The sequence below is a fragment of the Entelurus aequoreus genome, unplaced genomic scaffold (genome assembly GCF_033978785.1).
Source record: "Entelurus aequoreus isolate RoL-2023_Sb unplaced genomic scaffold, RoL_Eaeq_v1.1 HiC_scaffold_55, whole genome shotgun sequence".
Lineage (NCBI taxonomy): Eukaryota > Metazoa > Chordata > Actinopteri > Syngnathiformes > Syngnathidae > Entelurus > Entelurus aequoreus.
The window spans coordinates 96,848-120,273 of NW_026907987.1; the positions used below are offsets into that span (position 1 = coordinate 96,848).

The 23,426-nt window shown below is 44.0% G+C and overlaps 1 long non-coding RNA gene across 1 annotated transcript; it reads right to left on the minus strand.

Moving 5' to 3' along the window:
• Nucleotides 1-4,812: 4,812 nt before the first annotated feature.
• Nucleotides 4,813-6,603, minus strand: LOC133645425 (uncharacterized). The gene is made up of 3 exons (XR_009825095.1): nt 6,521-6,603; nt 4,991-5,075; nt 4,813-4,908 (listed from the first exon to the last, which is right to left on the minus strand). It is a non-coding gene; the product is annotated as an uncharacterized LOC133645425 (long non-coding RNA).
• Nucleotides 6,604-23,426: the final 16,823 nt, after the last annotated feature.

Genomic DNA, 23,426 nt, shown 5'->3' on the forward strand with positions numbered 1-23,426 from the left:
TCTGTCATAAAACTCAATTTTTGTATTTGCAAACCTTACAAAAACAAATGATTCTAGTAAAACTCACATGGATTCAATATTACAGGCATTTTTAGACATTTTGCATGTTTGGTTTAGGAATTATGTTGGAATACATTTGTATTGCTTTTTTTCACATTATCTCAGCATTTTAAGAACTTACTGTCATATTGAGTAAAAAAAACGTTTTGTGTTTGCAAGCCGTAAAAAAACAACCGATTCTAGTAAAACTCACATTGATACAATATTACAGGCATGTTTAGACATCTTGCATGTTTGGTTTTGGAGTTATGTTTATATAACCTGCTTTCTGAGCCGCCACCTTTGTGGTTTGCGTGTCCCACTGATCCTAGGAGCTATGTTGTCCGGGGGCTTCTATGCCCCCTGGTAGGGTCCCCCAAGACAAACAGGTCCTAGGTGAGGAATCAGACAAAGAGCAGCTCAAAGACCTTTATGAAAAGTACAAATCGAGGACCTAGATATTTTCTCGCCCGGACGCGGGTCACCGTGGCTCCCCTGTGGAGCCAGGCCCAGAGGTGGGGCACGATGGCGAGCGACTGGTGCCCATGGGGCCCAGCTCGAAGAGGCAACGTGGGCCCCCCCTGCAATAGGCTCACCACTCATGGGCTGGGTCATAGAGGTCGGGTGCAGTGTTAGCTGGGCGGAAGCCGAAGGCAGGGCACTTGGCGGTCCGATTATCGGCTACATAAGCTCGCTCTTGGGACGTGGAACGTCACCTCGCGAGGTGGAGAAGTTCCCGGCTGGATAAAGCTGGACTCACTTCGACGCACAGCGAGAGCTCTGGAACCTGTTCCCTCAAGAGGGGTTGGACTCTCTTCCACTCTGGCATTGCAAGTAATGAGAGGCTGGGTTGGCAATTCTTGTTGCCCCCCGGCTCAAAGCCTGCACGTTGGACTTAACCCAGAAGACGAGATGGTAGCTTCCCTCCGCTTTCGGGTTGGGTGACGGGTCCTGACTGTTGTTGGTGTTTACGCACCAAACAGCAGCTCAGAGTACCCACTCTTTTTGGATTCCCTTGAGAGTGCTCCCTCGGGTGATTCCTTTGTTCTGCTGGGGGTCTTCAACGCTCATGTTGGCAACGACTTTGAAACCTGGAGAGTCGTGATTGGGGAAAATGGCCACCCGGATCTGAACCCAAGTGGTGCTTTGTTATTGGACTTTTGTGCTCGTCACGGATTGTCCATAACAAACACAATGTTCAAACATAAGGGTGTCCATATGTGCACTTGGCACCAGGACACCCTCGGCCGCAGTTCCATTAATGACTTTGTAGTTGTGTCATGGGATTTGCGGCCTCATGTTTTGGACACTCGGGTGAAGAGAGGGGCGAGCTTTCTACCGATCACCACCTGGTGAGCTGGCTCCGATGGTGGGGTAGGATCCCGGACAGACCTGGCAGGCCCAAACGCATTGTGAGAGTCTTTTGGGAATGCCTAGCAGAGTCTCCTGTCAGAGAGAGTTTCTTTTTCTACCTCCGGAGGAACTTTGAACATGTCACAAAGGAGGTGCTGGACATTGAGTCTGAATGGATCATGTTCCGTGCCTCTCTTGTCAAGCCAGCTGATTGGAGCTGTGGCCGCAAGGTGTTTGGTGCCTGTCGTGGCGGTAATCCTAGAACCCGCTGGTGGCCACCAGCAGTGCGGGATGCCGTCAAGCTGAAGAAAGAGCTTATCTGGTCCTTTTGGCTCATGGGACTCCAGAGGCAGCGGGCATACCGACAGGCCAAGCAGTGCCTGGGGAATCTGTGGTGGGCTCTCCTATTTCTGGGGCTGAGGTTGCCAAGGTAGTTAAAAAGCTCCTCGGTGGCAAGGCACCGGGGGTGGATGAGCTCCGTCCGGAGTTCCTTAAGGCTCTGGATGCTGTGGGGCTGTTTTAGTTGACAAGACTCTGCAACATCGCATGGACATCAGGGGCGGTACCTCTGGATTGGCAGACCGGGGTGGTGGTTCCTCTCTTTAAGAAGGGGAACCGGAGGGTGTGTTCCAACTATTGTAGATCACACTCCTCAGCCTTCCCGGTAAGGTCTATTCATGTGTACTGGAGAGGAGGAACCTCGGATCCAGGATGAACAGTGTGGTTTTCGTCCTGGTCGTGGAACGGTAGACCAGCTCTATACTCTCGGCAGGGTCCTTGAGTGTGCATGGGAGTTTGTCCAACCAGTCTACATGTGCTTTGTGGACTTGGAGAAGACATTCGACCGTGGCCACCCCGGGAAGTCCTGTGGGGAGTGCTCAGAGAGTATGGGGTATCGGCATGTCTGATTGTGGCGGGTCGCTCCCTGTATGATCAGTGTCAGAGCTTGGTCCGCATTGCCAGCAGTAAGTCGGACCCCTTTCCAGTGAGGGTTGGACTCCGGTCCAACCCTCGTGTTGGCTGCCCTTAGTCACCAAATGTGTTCATAAATTTTATGGACAGAATTTCTAGGCGCAGTCATGGCGTTGAGGGGATCCGGTTTGGTGGCTGCAGGATTAGGTCTCTCCTTTTTGCAGATGATGTGGTCCTTATGGCTTTAACTGGCCAGGATCTTCAGCTCTCATTGGATTGGTTCTCAGCCGAGTGTGAAGCGACTGGGATGAGAATCAGCACCTCCAAGTCCGAGGTTCTCGCCCGGGAAAGGGTGGAGTGCCATTTCGAGGTTGGGCAGGAGATCTTGCCCCAAGTGGATGAGTTCAAGTACCTGGAGTCTTGTTCATGAGCGAGGGAAGAGTGGATCGTGAGATGCACAGGCTGGCGGCCGAAATGAGTTTTCTCCGCTGGGTGGCGGGTCTCTCCCTTACTGTAAGAATTTTCACCGTTTAATTACAGTAACCTACTGGCAGCTAATGGTTCCAGTATAAAACTGTTTTTCTACAGCACACATACTGTGATTTATCACTACAGTTTATTACTGTAAAAAGTATCACAGTACTGTGCTGTATCAAATATACGCTTCACAGCATAATACTGTCATCTGTTTAGCGGCATTACACTGTTATTTTAGTGTATCTACTGTAATATCCATTAACAGTTAATTACAGTAAAATAATTGTAAGCACTATAGACTGAGCTTTACAGTATAATGCCACTAGAAGTTAATGAGTTGAACTTTTAATTTTTCAAAATCAAAACCCTTGCAATCTGCTGGCATAAAAATGACTGGAGAAATGGCCTTGCAAGATTATGTTTTTATTAACCAATTATTTTAAAGTGCATCAAATACATTCAATGTACATTTAGTGCATTCTTCTTATTTTCAGTAAGGCATTTTAACATTTATAACATGTCCACTTAATTTCTAACTGGAGACAAAACACTGAACACGAGTCCAGTGTTTAGTTGTCGGCTACATAAAGCCCCACTCAAAGTCTGTGAGATGTTTTATAAGGGTGGCTACGTGAGGATTTACAGTTGCTGCCTTTTTCTGGACCAGCTTCCCGGTCTTCTTGGACACCACCTTTCCCTGGCTAGCCTTTGTTCCCCTCTCAGGGTTAACGCCAATGAATCGCCTAAAAAAGTGAGAAAGCATATTAGATATTCTGTTGTGATTGAAGATTACTTGTAGTCGATACAGAACCCCCTTCACATTGTTATTTAGGAATATGCACTGCACAAATATTAATATCAATTTTAGGATATATGTGAGCCTATACCATAACCACAGCTGTAGATGAGTGAATGCTCTAAAACCCATTAAGACAAATTCAGAGAGGAAGACAATGCTAAAGCCTCCCCAACCCCTCTCTCTATTCATGTTTTCTCTCCATCTACGGGACCGTGTATTTACGCTGATGTTTCCTGCTTTCACCCATTTAACATATCGTTACCTGCTCATTACCTATCTTCTCTGCATCCTGGGGTCACATTGGTGCTTCTTGCCTTTACCCATTCAACATATCTTTACCTGCACATTACCTACCTTCTCTGCATAGTGTGGTCACGCTGGTGCTTTCTACCTTTACCCATTCAACATATCTTTATCCTGCACATTACCTACCTTCTCTATATCCTGGAGTCAAGCTGGTGTTTCCTGCCTTTACTCATTCAACATATCTTTACCTGCACATTACCTACCCTCTCTGTATCCTGGCGTCTAGCTGGTGTTTCCTGCCTTCACCCATTCAACATATCTTTACCTGCACATTACCTACCTTCCCTGCATCCTTGGGCCACACTGGTGCTTCTTTCTTTCACCATACAACATATCTTCACCTGCACATACCTACCTTGTCTGCATGGCCTCGACCACACCTGCGCTTCCTTCTTTCACCCATTCAACATACCTTCACCCGCACATTACCTACCTTCCCTGCATAGTGGGGTCACACTGGTGCTTCCTGCCTTTACCCATTGAACATATCTTCACCCGCACATTACCTACTTGCTCTGCATTCTCGGGTCAAGCTGGTGCTTCCTGCCATCATCCAGTCAACATATCTTTACCTGCAAATTATCTACTTTTTCTGCATCCTGGGGTCAAACAGGTGCTTCCTTCTTTGACCCAGTCAACATATCTTTACCTGCACATTACCTACCTTCTCTGTATCCTAGAGTCAAACTGGTGCTTCGGTCCCTAATAAGAAGGTCCACAAAGGAACAGAAGAGTCAATGATTTAAGGCACCAAATTGGGGAAATGACAAGTCAAATTCCTGAACAGAGGTGAGAAATATAAAATAAAATATCCTAACAGTATTTTAACAGTATCAAGAGGATTTACCTTTGAACAAATTCCAATGTCCGAGGACCTTCCTCTTGGTATTCCAAGTTGAACACATAGTAGGTGGCAAGAAGGGCAGCAAGCCCTGAGATTAAGCTAGGTTGGACGCCTTTGCAGATGACATCACCTTCCATGCTGATCATCCAACGTTTTATTGTGACTTTGTCACCAGCAACTGGTACAGTCAAGAAATGCAGTTTATGTTCCTAAACAGTATCAAATACGGGTAGCATTTTAAAAGTATTTGGAATGGCCACCTCACTCGCTCTCTCTTTCCTCTGTTTACATCTAGTCTCCTAAGGCAGTGGTTCTCAAATGGGGGTACGCGTACTCCTGGGGGTACTTGAAGGTATGCCAAGGGGTACGTGAGATTTTTTTTAAATATTCTAAAAATAGCAACAATTCAAAAATCCTTTATAAACATATTTATTGAATAATACTTCGACAAAATATGAATGTAAGTTCATAAACTTAACAACTAATCAAGTAGGCTATTCCATTCATTACCATAAAGCCAGAGTTTCCCCCATGCCATGATGGTTTGACTCTACCTGGCGGTGCCACACGGCACCAACTGTCAATCAACTATCCATGTAGAAAACAATGGAGGCTTGGTTAAAGCGTAGTGGACATGTTCCATAAATATTGATGTTAAAGATTTCTTTTTTTGTGAAGAAATGTTGAGAATGAAGTTCATGAATCCAGATGGATCTCTATTGCAATCCCCAAAGAGGGCACTTTAAGTTGATTACTTCTATGTGTAAAAATCTTTATTTATAATTGAATCACTTGTTTATTTTTCAACAAGTTTTTAGTTATTTTTATATCTTTTTTTCCAAATAGTTCAAGAAAGACCACAACAAATGAGCAATATTTTGCACGGTTATACAATTTAATAAATCAGAAACTGATGACATAGTGCTGTATTTTACTTCTTTATCTCTTTTTTTCAACCAAAAATGCTTTGCTCTGATTAGGGGGTACTTGAATTTAAAAAATGTTCACAGGGGTACATCACTGAAAAAAGGTTGAGAACCACTGTCCTAAGGCAGTGGTTCTCAACCTTTTTTCAGTGCTGTGAACAATTTTTTAATGCAAGTAGACCTCCATGTCTTCATAACAGGAATATCCTGAATCCTCAAGTTGCATATCACAATAGTCATCATCAGTGTTAATAACACAAGAGCTGCTTGGATTTGCTGTTGAGCAAGTCAAACTTCGTTCAGTGTAGCCGTAGTGCTTCCTTGACACGTGCGATGTGAAAGTAGACTTAACTGTAAATCTTTTTTCACATTGACTGAAGGGGCACGTAACTGTCCTACCTTCGGTAATATGACTTTTCAAATGCAGGAGAAGGGCCCGTATATCATCGCACTTCGCGCTACATGAGACAATATTACAAGGTAAACCTTCTGCGCTATACATATCAGTCCTACTCTTGCCATATTTATGACGACGGCTGTGAGTTTTGAAGGCTGAGAAGTTGGAAAAAACTCTTGTGCATTTAGGGAAAGCACACTTAAACGATGCATTAGGCATACAACTATGACTTCGCATGTGTCTAACATACGCAAATACATTGCTGCAAGTCGTAGCACATATGTTGCAAGTTATCATCTTTTATGATGACTATGACAAAAAAGAAGAAAACTTAGCTAGCTAGCATGCGGCGGTACATGCGCGTGGTCAACGATAGTGTCTGTGATGCTGACATTTCGGACTTTATAAATATATATATAAAGTAATTAAAACAGAAAATGACACATCAAGGTACAAGTGACTCTTACCTTGTTATCAAAAACACACGATGCAGTAGGATGGATTTAGCAGGGTCGGCCAGGTGAAATGAAGCTCGGTTGGACGAATTGTGGGCGGACCCAAGAAACAAGTCTGAAAAATACTGAATTACACTGTAGGTTTTACAGTAACTTACTGCTGGTCGATATTTTTTGAAAAATGCAACAAAATTCACAGTACTTAACTGCATTTAAGAAGAACATGATAGGTTGATTGGCAACACTAAATTGGCCCTAGTGTGTGAATGTGAGTGTGAATGTTGTCTGTCTATCTGTGTTGGCCCTGCGATGAGGTGGCGACTTGTCCAGGGTGTACCCCGCCTTCCGCCCGATTGTAGCTGAGATAGGCTCCAGCGACCCCGAAGGGAATAAGCGGTAGAACATGGATGGATGGATGGAGTATATAACTGTAATTTTATTTTTTATTTTTACAGTAATTTTTTACAGTGAAGGTCATGGGTGTCAAACTCTGGCCCGTGGGCCAAATTTGGCCCAACGTGTAATTTGACTTGGCCCTTGAGGCAATATCAAATTAACACTAAAGCTGGACCTTCGATTATACATTGCGGCAGTGCCGCTACTTCTAATACTTGCCAACCCTCCCGGGAGTGACTCCAGCACTCCTCCCGAATTTTTTTTTTTTTTTCAGCTAGTCAAACGAGTGCCGGCCCAGTTTCATGTGAGTGCAGCTTCTGCACCCACACACACACAATTGAATGCAACGCATACTTCATCAACAGCGATACAGGTTACACTGACGGTAGCCAAATAAAAAACTTTAACACTTTTAGAAATATACGCCACACTGTGAATCCACACCAAACAAGAATGACAAACACATTTCGGGAGAACATCCGCACCGTAACACAACATAAACACAACACAACAAATACCCAGAACCCTTTGTAGCACTAAATCTTCCGGGACGCTACAAGGTGTGTGTGTGTGTGTGTGTGTGGGGGGGGGGGGGGGGGGGGGGTTGGTGGTAGCGGGGGTGTATTTTGTAGCGTCCCCAAAGAGTTAGTGCTGCAAAAGATTCTGGGTATTTGTTCTTTTGTGTTTATGTTGTGTTACGGTGCGGACGTTCTCCCGAAAAGTGTTTTTTATATTTGTTTGGTGTGGGTTCACAGTGTGGCGTATATTTCTAACAGTGTTAAAGTTTTTTATACTGGCACCCTCAGTCTGAATGATGTTAGAATTGGGTGTACGAGATATGACTGTTGAACACCTTGTTCGATAATGAAAGTTGGCTCAGCTCAAAGCCTGAGCCCCGACATTAAAGAACTAGCATCTAAAAAAAGATGCCAGGTATCTGGCTTGGGCACATCAAATTAGATCAGTGTGTTGCAAACTGAGCAGTTTAAAGTCCTGAATGGTTGTTTTATTCATTGTTATTTTATTTTCAAATGTATTAGCCTGTGGATAAAGTTAATGTTGATATTTACCTCAGAAGGCTGCAAATAGAAAAGAGGCATTCAATTTTTATTTAAATTATATTTGATATGCAATTGATATTTTTTAATGATTATTATTATTTGAAACTCCATTTTGCATGTCACTATAAAGTTATATTGCTTGTTCAATATTCAATGCAAAACTTGTTTGGGTCCCTATTAAAAGGTTAATTTGTTCAACCTTGGCCCGCGGCTTTGTTCAGTTTTAAACTTTGGCCCACTCTGTATTTGAGTTTGACACCCCTGGTGAAGGTGAAGCTCTGTCATCCTGGAGGCCACGGGGAAGACCCAGGACACATTGGGAACACTATGTCTCCCGGCTGGCCTGGGAACGCCTCGGGATCCCCTGAGAAAAGGTCCTAGGTGAGGGATCAGACAAAGAGCAGCTCAATGACCTTTATGAAAAGTACAAATCGAGGACCTAGATTTTTTCTCGCCCAGGCGCAGGTCACCGTGGCTCCCCTGTGGAGCCAGGCGCAGAGGTGGGGCACGATGGCGAGCGACTGGTGGCCGGGCCTGTCTCCATGGGGCCCTGCCGGGCTCAGCTCGAAGAGGCAACGTGGGTCAACCCTCCAATGGGCTCACCACTCATGGGCCCATTGAGGTCATAGAGGTCAGATGCAGTGTGAACTGGGCGGCAGCCGAAGGCAGGGCACTTGGCGGTCCGATTATCGGCTACATAAGCTCGCTCTTGGGACGTGGAACGTCACCTCGCTGGGAGGGAAAGAGCCTGAGCTGGTGCGCGAGGTGAAGAAGTTCCGGCTAGATATAGTTGGACTCACTTCGACGCACAGCAAGGGCTCTGGAACCTGTTCTCTCAAGAGGGGCTGGACTCTCTTCCACTCTGGCGTTGCAAGCAATGAGAGGCTGGGGTGGCAATTGTTGTTGCTCAAAGCCTGCACGTTGGACTTTAACCCAGTAGACGAGATGGTAGCTTCCCTCCGCCTTCGGGTTGGGTGACGGGTCCTCACTGTTGTTTGTGTTTACGCACCAAACAGCAGCTCAGAGTACCCACTCTTTTTGGATTCCCTTGAGGGAGTACTGGAGAGTGCTCCCTCGGGTGATTCCCTTGTTCTGTTGGGGGACTTCAATGCTCATGTTGGCAAGGACAGTGAAACCTGGAGAGTCGTGATTGGGAAAAATGGCCACCCGGATCTGAACCCAAGTGGTGCTTTGTTATTGGACTTTTGTGCTCGTCACGGATTGTCCATAACAAACACAATGTTCAAACATAAGGAAGAACTTTGAACATGTCACGAGGGAGGTGCTGGACATTGAGTCTGAGTGGACCATGTTCCGTGCCTCTCTTGTCGAGCCTGCTGATTGGAGCTGTGGCCGCAAGGTGTTTGGTGCCTGTCGTGGCGGTAATCCTAGAACTCGCTGGTGGCCACCAGCAGTGAGGGATGCCGTCAAGCTGAAGAAAGAGCCTATCGGGTCCTTTTGGCTCATGGGACTCCAGAGGCAGCGGGCATACCGACAGGCCAAGCAGTGCCTGGGGAGCCTGTGGTGGACTCTCCTATTTCTGGGGCTTAGGTTGCCTAGGTAGTTAAAAAGCTCCTCTGTGGCAAGGCCCCGGTGGTGGATGAGTTCCTTAAGGCTCTGGATACTGTGGGGCTGTCTTGGTTGACAAGACTCTGCAACATCGCGTGAACATTGGGGGCGGTACCTCTGGATTGGCAGACCGGGGTGGTGGTTCCTCTCTTTAAGAAGGGGAACCGGAGGGTGTGTTCCAACTATCGTGAAACACACTCCTCAGCCTTCCCGGTAAGGTCTATTCATGTGTACTGGAGAGGAGGAAACTCGGATCCAGGACGAACAGTGTGGTTTTCGTCCTGGTCGTGGAACGGTAGACCAGGTCTATACTCTCGGCAGGGTCCTTGAGTGTGAAGCGACTGGGATGAGAATCAGCACCTCCAAGTCCAAGTCCACGCAGGAAAGGGTCGAGTGCCATCTCCAGGTTGGGGAGGAGATCTTGCCCCAAGTGGAGGAGTTCAAGTACCTAGGAGTCTTGTTCACGAGTGAGGATAGAGTGGATCGAGAGATCCACAGGCGGATTGGTGCGGCGTCTTCAGTATTGAGGACGCTATATCGATCCGTTGTGGTGAAGAAGGAGTTGAGCCAGAAGGAAAAGCTCTCAATTTACCGTCGATCTACGTTCCCAGCTTTGGGTTATGACCGAAAGGACAAGCGGCCGAAATGCGTTTCCTCTGCCGGGTGGTGAGTCTCTCCCTTAGAGACAGGGTGAGAAGCTCTGTCATCCGGGAGGTACTCAAAGTAAACCCGCTGCTCCTCCACATTGAGAGGAGCCATGAGGTGGTTCGGGCATCTGCTCAGGATGCCACCCGAACGCCTCTAGGGAGGTGTGGCAGGAGGCCACGGGGAAGACCTAGGACACATTGGAAAGACTATGTCCCCGGCTGGCCTGGGAACGCCTCGGAATACCCCGAGAAGAGCTGGACGAAGTGGCTGGGGAGAGGGAAGTCTGGGATTTTCTGCTCAGGCTGCTGCCCCCGCAACCCGACCTCGGATAAGCGGAAGAAAATGGATGGATTTAGAATGACAGTTATACTGTCAGATTGAGTACAAAAACTAACTAAACCTTACACAATATAATGTTTCTAGTAAAACTCACAAAGATACATATCTCCAGGCATTATTAGCCATTTTGCATGTGTGGTTTAGGAGTTATATTTAAATAAATAACTGTCAGATTGAGTGTGACAGTAAACTGTCATAGTGAGTAAAACCCTTATTTTGTATTTGCAAACCTTACAAAAACAACTAAATCTAGTTAAACTCACACAGATACAACATTACAGGCATTTTTAGACATAATGCATGTTTGGTTTTAGAGTTATGTTTATATAACTTTCATATTTAGAAAGTTATACTGTCATATTGAATAAAAAAAACAACTAACTTGTGTCTTTGCAAACCTTACAAAATACCATTTTTCTAGTAAAACTAACTAAGATACATGCTCCAGGCATTATTAGCCATTTTGCATGTGTTGTTTGAGTTATGTTTAAATAACTGTCATATTGAGTGTGACAGTATACTGTCATAAAACCCAATTTTTGTATTTGCAACCCTGATTCTAGTAAAACTCACATATATACAATATTACAGGCAGTTTTGGACATAATACAAGTTTGGTTTTGGAGTTATGTTTATATAACTTTCATACATAGTATGACAGCTAAACTGTTATATTGAGTAAAATAACTAACTTGTGTTTGTCATAAAACCCAATTTTTGTATTAGCAAACCATACAACTGATTCAAATAAAACTCACATGGATTCAATATTACAGGCATTTTCAGACATTTTGCATGTTTGGTTTAGGAATTATGTTGTAATACATTTGTATTGCTTTTTTCACATTATCTCAGGATTTTTAGAACATTACTGTCATATTGAGTAAAAAAATAATTTTTGTGTTTGCAAGCCTTAAAAAAAGCATATGTTTCCAGTAAAACTCCCAAAGATGCATTATTTCAGGCATTATTAGCCATTTTTCAGGTGTGGTTTAGGAGTTATGTTTGAATAACTGTCATATTGAGTGTGGCGTTATACTGTCATATTGAGTTAAAAAAAAACTAACTTGTGTCTTTGCAAACCTTACAAAAGAAAATGTTTCTAGCAACACTCACAAAGATAATTTTTTTCACGCTATTAGACATGTTTCATGTGTATTTAGGAGTTATAATTAAATAACTTTCATATTGAGTGTTAAAGTTATAATGTCATTATGTGTAAAACCTAATTTTTGTATTTGCAAACCTTACAAAAACAATTGATTCTAGTAAAACTTACATAGATTCAATATTACAGGCATTTTTAGACAATTTATATGTTTGGTTTAAAAGTTGTGTTTGAATACATTTTTATTGCTTTTTTCGCATTATCTCAAGATTCTAAGATCATTACTTTCATATTGAGTAAAACACTACTTTTTGTTTTTGCAAACCTTACAAACTCACATAAATACATTATTACAGACATTTTTAGACATGACACATGTTTGGTTTTGGAGTTATGTTTATATAACTTTTATATTTAGTATGACTGTTATACTGTCATATTAAATAAAAAAAACTAGCTTGTGTCTTTGCAAACTTTACAAAAGATCATTTTTCTAGTAAAACTAACAAAGATACATGTCTCCGGCATTATTACCCATTTTGCATGGGTTGTTTAGGAATTATGTTTAAATACATTTTTATTGCTTTTTTCGCATTATCTCAGGATTCTTAGATCATTACTTTCATATTGAGTAAAAAACTACTTTTTGTTTTTGCAAACCTTACAAACTCACATAAATACATTATCACAGGCATTTTTAGACATAACACATGTTTGGTTTTGGAGTTATGTTTTGATAACTTTCATATTTAGTAGGACTGTTATACTGTCATATTGAATAAAAAAAACTAGCTTGTGTCTTTGATATCCTTACAAAAGATCATTTTTCTAGTAAAACTAACAAAGATACATGTCTCCAGGCATTATTAGCCATTTTGCATGGGTTGTTTAGGAATTATGTTTAAATACATGTTATTGCTTTTTTCGCATTATCTCAGGATTCTAAAATCCTTACTTTCATATTGAGGAAAAAACGACTTTTTGTTTTTGCAAACCTTACAAACTCACATAAATACATTATTATAGGCAATTTTAGACATGACACACGTTTGGTTCTGGAGTTATGTTTATATAACTTTCATATTTAGTCTGACTGTTATACTGTCTTATTGAATAAAAACAACTAGCTTGTGTCTTTGCAAACTTTACAAAAGATACATTTTCTAGTAAAACTAACAAAAATACATGTCTCCAGGCATTATTACCCATTTTGCCTGGGTTGTTTAGGAGTTATGTTTAAATAATTTTTTATTGCTTTTTTCGCATTATCTCAGGATTCTAAGATCATTACTTTCATATTGAGTAAAAAACTAGTTTTTGTTTTTGCAAACCTTACAAACTCACATTAATACATTATTACAGGCATTTTTAGACATGACACATGTTTGGTTTTGGAGTTATGTTTATATAACTTTCATATTTATTATGACTGTTATACTGTCATATTGAATAAAAAAAAAACTGGCTTGTGTCTTTGCAAACTTTACAAAAGATCATTTTTCCAGTAAAACTAACAAAGATACATGTTTCCAGGCATTATTAGCCATTTTGCATATGTTGTTTAGGAGTAATGTTTAAATACATTTTTATTGCTTTTTTCGCATTATCTCAGGATTTTAAGAACATTGCAGTCATATTGAGGAAAAAAAACTACTTTTTGTGTTTGCAAGATTTAAAAAAGCATGTGTTTCGAGTAAAACGGCCAAGGATGCATTATTTCAGGCATTATTAGCCATTTTTCATGTGTGGTTTGAGTTATGGTTAAATAACTGTCATATACTGTCAGTTATGACATAGTAAGTAAAACCTAATTTATGTATTTGCAAACCTTACAAAATCATTTAAATCTAGTAAAACTCACATGGATTCAATATTACAGACATTTTTAGACATTTTGCATGTTTGGTTTAGGAATTATGTTGGAATCATTTTTATTAATTTGTTCGTATTTTCTCCGAATTTTAGAACAGTACTGTCATATTGAGTAAAAAAATAATATTTGTGTTTGCAAGACTAAAAAAGCATATGTTTCGAGTAAAACTTACAAGAATGCATTATTTCAGGCATTGTTAATCATTTTTCATGTGTAGTTTAAGAGTTATGTTTAAATAACTGTCATATTGAGTGTGGCAGTTATACTGTCATATTGAGTAAAAAAAACTAACCTGTCTTTGCAAACCTTACAAAAGAAAATGTTTCTAGTAACACTCACAAAGATAAATGTTTTCACGCATTATTAGACATGTTTCATGTGTGGTTAGGAGTTATAAATAAATAATTGTCATATTGAGTGTTACAGTTTTAATGTCATTATGTGTAAAACCTAATTTTTGTATTTGCAAACCTTACAAAAACAATTGATTCTAGTAAAACTTATATAGATTCAATATTACAGGCATTTTTAGACATTTTACATGTTTGGTTTAAAATTTGTGTTTGAATACATTTGTATTGCTTTTTTCGAATTATCTCAGGATTCTAAGAACATTACTTTCACATTGAGTAAAAAACTACTTTTTGTTTTTGCAAACCTTACAAACTCACATAAATACATTATTACAGGCATTTTTAGACATGACACATGTTTGGTTTTGGAGTTATGTTTATATAACTTTCATATTTAGTATGACTGTTATACTGTCATATTGAATAAAAAAAACTAGCTTGTGTCTTTGATATCTTTACAAAAGATCATTTTTTTAAACTAACAACGTTACATGTCTCCCTAGGCATTATTAGCCATTTTGCATGTGTTGTTTAGGAGTTAGGTTTAAATACATTTTTATTGCTTTTTTCCCTTTATCTCAGGGTTCTAAGAACATTACAGTCAAGTAAAAAAATACTTTTTGTGTTTGCAAAATGTAAAACTCAGTAAAACTCCCAATGATTCATTATTTCAGGCATTATTAGCCATTTTTTGTGTGGTTTATGAGTTATGTTTAAATAACTGTCATATTGAGTGTGATTTTGTCATTGTGAGTAAAACCTAATTTTTGTATTTGCAAACCTTACAAAAACAACTGATTCTAGGAAAAGTCACATTGATACAATATTACAGGCATGTTGAGGCATATTGCATGTTTGGTTTTGGAGTTATATTTATATAACCTGCTTTCTGAGCCGCCACCCTTGTGGTTTGCGTGTCCCACTGATCCAGGAACTATGTTGTCCGGGGGCTTCTATGGTCTCCCAAGACAAACAGGTCCTAGGTGAGGGATCAGACAAAGAGCAGCTCAAAGACCTTTATTAAAAGTACAATTGAGGACCTAGATTTTTTCTCGCCCGGACGCAGGTCACCGTGGCTCCCCTGTGGAGCCAGGCCCAGAGGTGTGGCACGATGGTGATTGACGGGCCAGTCCCCATGGGGCCCAGCCGTGCTCAGCTCGAAGAGGCAACGTGGATCCCCCCTCCAGGGCTCACCACTTATGGGCTGGGTCATAGAGGGTGCAGTGTGAGCTGGGCGGCAGCCGAAGGCAGGGCACTTGGTGGTCCGATTATCGGCTACATAAGCTCGCTCTTGGGACATGGAACGTCACCTCGCTGGGAGGGAAGGAGCCTGAGCTGGTGCATGAGGTGGAGACGTTCCCGGCTAGATATAGTTGGACTCACAGCAAGGGCTCTGGAACCTGTTCTCTCAGAGGGGCTGGACTGAGCTGAACTTTCATTACTTGCAACGCCAGAGTGGAAGAGATTCCACACTGGCGTTGCAACTAATGAGAGGCTGGGGTGGCAATTCTTGTTGCCCGCCGGCTCAAAGCCTGCACGTTGGACTTTAAACCCAATAGACGAGATGGTAGCTTCCTTCAGCCTTCGGGTTGGGTGACGGGTCCTGACTGTTGTTTGTGTTTACACACCAAACAGCAGCTCAGAGTACCAACTCTTTTTGGATTCCCTTGAGGGAGTACTGGAGAGTGCTCCCGCGGGTGATTCCCTTGTTCTGCTGGTGGACTTCAACGCTATGTTGGCAACGACAGTGAAACCTGGAGAGTCGTGATTGGGAAAAATGGCCACCCGGATCTGAACCCAAGTGGTGCTTTGTTATTGGACTTTTGTGCTTGTCACGGATTGTCCATAACAAACACAATGTTCAAACATAAGGGTGTCCATATGTGCACTTGGCACAAGGACACCCTCGGCCGCATGATTGACTTTGTAGTTGTGTCATGGGATTTGCGGCCTCATGTTTTGGACACTCGGTGAAGAGAGGGGCAGAGCCTTCCACCAACCACCACCTGGTGGTGAGCTGGCTCCGATGGTAGGGGAGGATGCCGGTCAGACCTGGCAGGCCCAAACGTATTGTAAGGGTCTGCTGGGAACACCTAGCAGAGTCTCCTGAAGAACTTTGAACATGTCCGGAAGAACTTTGAACATGTCACGAGGGAGGTGCTGGACATTGAGTCTGAGTGGACCATGTTCTGGACCGTTCCTCTCTTGTTGAGCCAGCTGATTGAAGCTGTGGCCGCAAGGTGTTTGGTGCCTGTCGTGGCGGTAATCCACCAGCAGTGAGGGATGCTGTCAAGCTGAAGAAAGAGCCACCGGGTCCTTTTGGCTCATGGGACTCCAGAGGCAGTGGGCATACCGACAGGCCAAGCGAGACCTCCTCAGTCCCACCAACACGTCTTCCTATGAGGAAACAGTGCCTGGGAAGTCTGTGGTGGGCTCTCCTATTTCTGGGGCTGAGGTTGCCAAGGTAGTTAAAAAGCTCCTCGGTGGCAAGGCCCCGGGGGTATGAGCTCCGTCCGGAGTTCCTTAAGGCTCTGGAGGCTGTGGGGCAGTCTTGGTTGACAAGACTCTGCAACATTGCGTCTACATCGGGGGCGGTACCTCTGGATTGGCAGACCGGGGTGGTGGTACCTCTCTTTAAGAAGGGGAACCGGAGGGTGTGTTCCAACTATCGTAGATCACACTCCTCAGCCTTCCCGGTAAGGTCTATTCATGTGTAATGGAGAGGAGGAACCTCGGATCCAGGACGAACAGTGTGGTTTTCGTCCTGGTCGTGGAACGGTAGACCAGCTCTATACTCTCGGCAGGGTCCTTGAGTGTGCATGGGAGTTTGCCCAACCAGTCTACATAAGTTTTGTGGACTTGGAGAAGACATTCGACCTTGGTCCCCGGTAAATCCTGTGGGGAGTGCTCAGAGAGTATGGAGTATCGGCATGTCTGATTGTGGTGGGTGTCTCCCTGTATGATCAGTGTCAGAGCTTGGTCCGCATTGCCGGCAGTATGTCGGACCCCTTTCCAGTGAGGGTTGGACTCCGCCAAGGCTGCCCTTTGTCACCGATTCTGTTCATAACTTTAATGGACAGAATATCTAGGCGCAGTCATGGCTTTGAGGATCCCCTCAACGCCATGACTGCGCCTGGTTTGGTGGCTGCAGGATTAGGTCTCTGCTTTTTGCAGATGATGTGGTCCTGATGGCTTCAACTGGCCAAGATCTTCAGCTTTCATTGGATCGGTTCGCAGTGAAGCGACTGGGATGAGAATCAGCAGCTCCAAGTCCGAGTCCATGGTTCTCGCCCGGGAAAGGGTGGAGTGCCATCTCGAGGTTGGGAAAGAGATCTTGCCCCAAGTGAAGGAGTTCAAGTACCTAGGAGTCTTGTTCACGAGTGAGGATAGAGTGGATTTTGAGATCTACAGGCGGATCGGTGCGGCGTCTTCAGTAATGAGGACGCTATATCGATCCGTTGTGGTGAAGAAGGAGCTGAGCCAGAAGGAAAAGCTTTCAATTTACCGGTCGATCAACGTTCCCATCCTCACCTATGGTCATGAGCTTTGGGTTATGACCGAAAGGACAAGGTCACGGGTACAAGCGGCCGAAATGAGTTTCCTCCGCCGGGTGGTGGGTCTCTCCCTCAGAGATACGGTGAGAAGCTCTGTCATCTGGGAGGAACTCAGTGTAAAGCCGCTGCTCCTCCACATTGAGAGGAGCCAGATGAGGTGGTTCGGGCATCTGCTCAGGATGCCACCCGAACGCCTCCCTAGGTCCGAACGGCAGGAGGCCATGGGGAAGACCTAGGATACATTGGAAAGACTATGGCCTGGGAACGCCTCGGGATCCCCCGAGAAGAGCTGGACGAAGTGGCTGGGGAGAGGGAAGTCTGGGCTCTCTGCTTAGGCTGCTGCCCCCGCAACCCGACCTCGGATAAGCGGAAGAAAATGGATGGATTTAGTATGACAGTTATACTGTCATATTGAGTGTGACAGTATACTGTCATAAAACCCAATTTTTGTATTTGCAAACCTGATTCTAGTAAAACTCACATCTATACAATATTACAGGCAATTTTGGACATAATGCACGTTTGGTTTTCGAGTTATGTTTATATAACTTTAATATATAGTATGACATCTATACTGTTATAATGAGTAAAAAAACTAACTTGTGTCTGTCATAAAACTCAATTTTTGTATTTGCAAACCTTACAAAAACAAATGATTCTAGTAAAACTCACATGGATTCAATATTACAGGCATTTTTAGACATTTTGCATGTTTGATTTAGGAATTATGTTGGAATACATTTGTATTGCTTTTTTTCACATTATCTCAGCATTTTAAGAACTTACTGTCATATTGAGTAAAAAAAACTTTTTGTGTTTGCAAGCCTTAAAAAAACAACCGATTCTAGTAAAACTCACATTGATACAATATTACAGGCATGTTTAGACATCTTGCATGTTTGGTTTTGGAGTTATGTTTATATAACCTGCTTTCTGAGCCGCCACCTTTGTGGTTTGCGTGTCCCACTGATTCTAGGAGCTATGTTGTCCAGGGGCTTCTATGCCCCCTGGTAGGTTCCCCCAAGACAAACAGGTCCTAGGTGAGGAATCAGACAAAGAGCAGCTCAAAGACCTTTATGAAAAGTACAAATCGAGGACCTAGATATTTTCTCGCCCGGACGCGGGTCACCGTGGCTCCCCTGTGGAGCCAGGCCCAGAGGTGGGGCACGATGGCGAGCGACTGGTGCCCATGGGGCCCAGCTCGAAGAGGCAACGTGGGCCCCCCCTGCAATAGGCTCACCACTCATGGGCTGGGTCATAGAGGTCGGGTGCAGTGTTAGCTGGGCGGAAGCCGAAGGCAGGGCACTTGGCGGTCCGATTATCGGCTACATAAGCTCGCTCTTGGGACGTGGAACGTCACCTCGCGAGGTGGAGAAGTTCCCGGCTAGATAAAGCTGGACTCACTTCGACGCACAGCAAGGGCTCTGGAACCTGTTCTCTCAAGAGGGGTTGGACTCTCTTCCACTCTGGCGTTGCAAGTAATGAGAGGCTGGGTTGGCAATTCTTGTTGCCCCCCGGCTCAAAGCCTGCACGTTGGACTTAACCCAGAAGACGAGATGGTAACTTCCCTCCACTTTCGGGTTGGGTGACGGGTCCTGACTGTTGTTGGTGTTTACGCACCAAACAGCAGCTCAGAGTACCCACTCTTTTTGGATTCCCTTGAGAGTGCTCCCTCGGGTGATTCCTTTGTTCTGCTGGGGGTCTTCAACGCTCATGTTGGCAACGACTTTGAAACCTGGAGAGTCGTGATTGGGAAAAATGGCCACCCGGATCTGAACCCAAGTGGTGCTTTATTATTGGACTTTTGTGCTCGTCACGGATTGTCCATAACAAACACAATGTTCAAACATAAGGGTGTCCATATGTGCACTTGGCACCAGGACACCCTCGGCCACAGTTCCATTATTGACTTTGTAGTTGTGTCATGGGATTTGCGGCCTCATGTTTTGGACACTCGGGTGAAGAGAGGGGCGAGCTTTCTACCGATCACCACCTGGTGAGCTGGCTCCGATGGTGGGGTAGGATCCCAGACAGACCTGGCAGGCCCAAACGCATTGTGAGAGTCTTTTGGGAATGCCTAGCAGTCTCCTGTCAGAGAGAGTTTCTTTTTCTACCTCCGGAGGAACTTTGAACATGTCACAAAGGAGGTGCTGGACATTGAGTCTGAATGGATCATGTTCCGTGCCTCTCTTGTCAAGCCAGCTGATTGGAGCTGTGGCCGCAAGGTGTTTGGTGCCTGTCGTGGCGGTAATCCTAGAACCCGCTGGTGGCCACCAGTAGTGCGGGATGCCGTCAAGCTGAAGAAAGAGCTTATCTGGTCCTTTTGGCTCATGGGACTCCAGAGGCAGCGGGCATACCGACAGGCCAAGCAGTGCCTGGGGAATCTGTGGTGGGCTCTCCTATTTCTGGGGCTGAGGTTGCCAAGGTAGTTAAAAAGCTCCTCGGTGGCAAGGCCGCGGGGGTGGATGAGCTCCGTCCGGAGTTCCTTAAGGCTCTGGATGCTGTGGGGCTGTTTTAGTTGACAAGACTCTGCAACATCGCATGGACATCAGGGGCGGTACCTCCGGATTGGCACACCGGGGTGGTGGTTCCTCTCTTTAAGACGGGGAACCGGAGGGTGTGTTCCAACTATCGTAGATCACACTCCTCAGCCTTCCCGGTAAGGTCTATTCATGTGTACTGGAGAGGAGGAACCTCGGATCCAGGACGAACAGTGTGGTTTTCGTCCTGGTCGTGGAACGGTAGACCAGCTCTATACTCTCGGCAGGGTCCTTGAGTGTGCATGGGAGTTTGTCCAACCAGTCTACATGTGCTTTGTGGACTTGGAGAAGACATTCGACCGTGGCCACCCCGGGAAGTCCTGTGGGGAGTGCTCAGAGAGTATGGGGTATCGGCATGTCTGATTGTGGCGGGTCGCTCCCTGTATGATCAGTGTCAGAGCTTGGTCCGCATTGCCAGCAGTAAGTCGGACCCCTTTCCAGTGAGGGTTGGACTCCGGTCCAACCCTCGTGTTGGCTGCCCTTAGTCACCAAATGTGTTCATAAATTTTATGGACAGAATTTCTAGGCGCAGTCATGGCGTTGAGGGGATCCGGTTTGGTGGCTGCAGGATTAGGTCTCTCCTTTTTGCAGATGATGTGGTCCCTATGGCTTTAACTGGCCAGGATCTTCAGCTCTCATTGGATTGGTTCGCAGCCGAGTGTGAAGCGACTGGGATGAGAATCAGCACCTCCAAGTCCGAGGTTCTCGCCCGGGAAAGGGTGGAGTGCCATTTCGAGGTTGGGCAGGAGATCTTGCCCCAAGTGGATGAGTTCAAGTACCTGGAGTCTTGTTCATGAGTGAGGGAAGAGTGGATCGTGAGATGCACAGGCTGGCGGGCGAAATGAGTTTTCTCTGCTGGGTGGCGGGTCTCTCCCTTACTGTAAGAATTTTCACCGTTTAATTACAGTAACCTACTGGCAGCTAATGGTTCCAGTATAAAACTGTTTTTCTACAGCACACATACTGTGATTTATCACTACAGTTTATTACTGTAAAAAGTATCACAGTACTGTGCTGTATCAAAAATACGCTTCACAGCATAATACTGTCATCTGTTTAGCGGCATTACACTGTTATTTTAGTGTATCTACTGTAATATCCATTAACAGTTAATTACAGTAAAATAATTGTAAGCACTATAGACTGAGCTTTACAGTATAATGCCACTAGAAGTTAATGAGTTGAACTTTTAATTTTTCAAAATCAAAACCCCTGCAATCTGCTGGCATAAAAATGACTGGAGAAATGGCCTTGCAAGATTATGTTTTTATTAACCAATTATTTTAAAGTGCATCAAATACATTCAATGTACATTTAGTGCATTCTTCTTATTTTCAGTAAAGCATTTTAACATTTATAACATGTCCACTTAATTTCTAACTGGAGACAAAACACTGAACACGAGTCCAGTGTTTAGTTGTCGGCTACATAAAGCCCCACTCAAAGTCTGTGAGATGTTTTATAAGGGTGGCTACGTGAGGATTTACAGTTGCTGCCTTTTTCTGGACCAGCTTCCCGGTCTTCTTGGACACCACCTTTCCCTGGCTAGCCTTTGTTCCCCTCTCAGGGTTAACGCCAATGAATCGCCTAAAAAAGAGAGAAAGCCTATTAGATATTCTGTTGTGATTGAAGATTACTTGTAGTCGATACAGAACCCCCCTCACATTGTTATTTAGGAATATGCACTGCACAAATATTAATATCAATTTTAGGATATATGTGAGCCTATACCATAACCACAGCTGTAGATGAGTGAATGCTCTAAAACCCATTAAGACAAATTCAGAGAGGAAGACAATGCTAAAGCCTCCCCAACCCCTCTCTCTATTCATGTTTTCTCTCCATCTACGGGACCGTGTATTTACGCTGATGTTTCCTGCTTTCACCCATTTAACATATCGTTACCTGCTCATTACCTATCTTCTCTGCATCCTGGGGTCACACTGGTGCTTCTTGCCTTTACCCATTCAACATATCTTTACCTGCACATTACCTACCTTCTCTGCATAGTGTGGTCACGCTGGTGCTTTCTACCTTTACCCATTCAACATATCTTTACCTGCACATTACCTACCTTCTCTATATCCTGGAGTCAAGCTGGTGTTTCCTGCCTTTACTCATTCAACATATATTTACCTGCACATTACCTACCTTCTCTGTATCCTGGCGTCTAGCTGGTGTTTCCTGCCTTCACCCATTCAACATATCTTTACCTGCACATTACCTACCTTCCCTGCATCCTTGGGTCACACTGGTGCTTCTTTCTTTCACCATACAACATATCTTCACCTGCACATACCTACCTTGTCTGCATGGCCTCGACCACACCTGCGCTTCCTTCTTTCACCCATTCAACATACCTTCACCCGCACATTACCTACCTTCCCTGCATAGTGGGGTCACACTGGTGCTTCCTGCCTTTACCCATTCAACATATCTTCACCCGCACATTACCTACTTGCTCTGCATTCTCGGGTCAAGCTGGTGCTTCCTGCCATCATCCAGTCAACATGTCTTTACCTGCAAATTATCTACATTTTCTGCATCCTGGGGTCAAACAGGTGCTTCCTTCTTTGACCCAGTCAACATATCTTTACCTGCACATTACCTACCTTCTCTGTATCCTAGAGTCAAACTGGTGCTTCGGTCCCTAATAAGAAGGTCCACAAAGGAACAGAAGAGTCATTGATTTAAGGCACACAATTGGGGAAATGACAAGTCAAATTCCTGAACAGAGGTGAGAAATATAAAATAAAATATCCTAACAGTATTTTAACAGTATCAAGAGGATTTACCTTTGAACAAATTCCAATGTCCGAGGACCTTCCTCTTGGTATTCCAAGTTGAACACATAGTATGTGGCAAGAAGGGCAGCAAGCCCTGAGATTAAGCTAGGTTGGACGCCTTTGCAGATGACATCACCTTCCATGCTGATCATCCAACGTTTTATTGTGACTTTGTCACCAGCAACTGGTACAGTCAAGAAATGCAGTTTATGTTCCTAAACAGTATCCAATATGGGTAGCATTTTAAAAGTATTTGGAATGGCCACCTCACTCGCTCTCTCTTTCCTCTGTTTACATCTAGTCTCCTAAGGCAGTGGTTCTCAAATGGGGGTACGCATACTCCTGGGGGTACTTGAAGGTATGCCAAGGGGTACGTGAGATTTTTTTTAAATATTCTAAAAATAGCAACAATTCAAAAATCCTTTATAAATATATTTATTGAATAATACTTCGACAAAATATGAATGTAAGTTCATAAACTGAACAACTAATCAAGTAGGCTATTCCATTCATTACCATAAAGCCAGAGTTTCCCCCATGCCATGATGGTTTGACCCTACCTGGCGGTGCCACACGGCACCAACTGTCAATCAACTATCCATGTAGAAAACAATGGAGGCTTGGTTAAAGCGTAGTGGACATGTTCCATAAATATTGATGTTAAAGATTTCTTTTTTTGTGAAGAAATGTT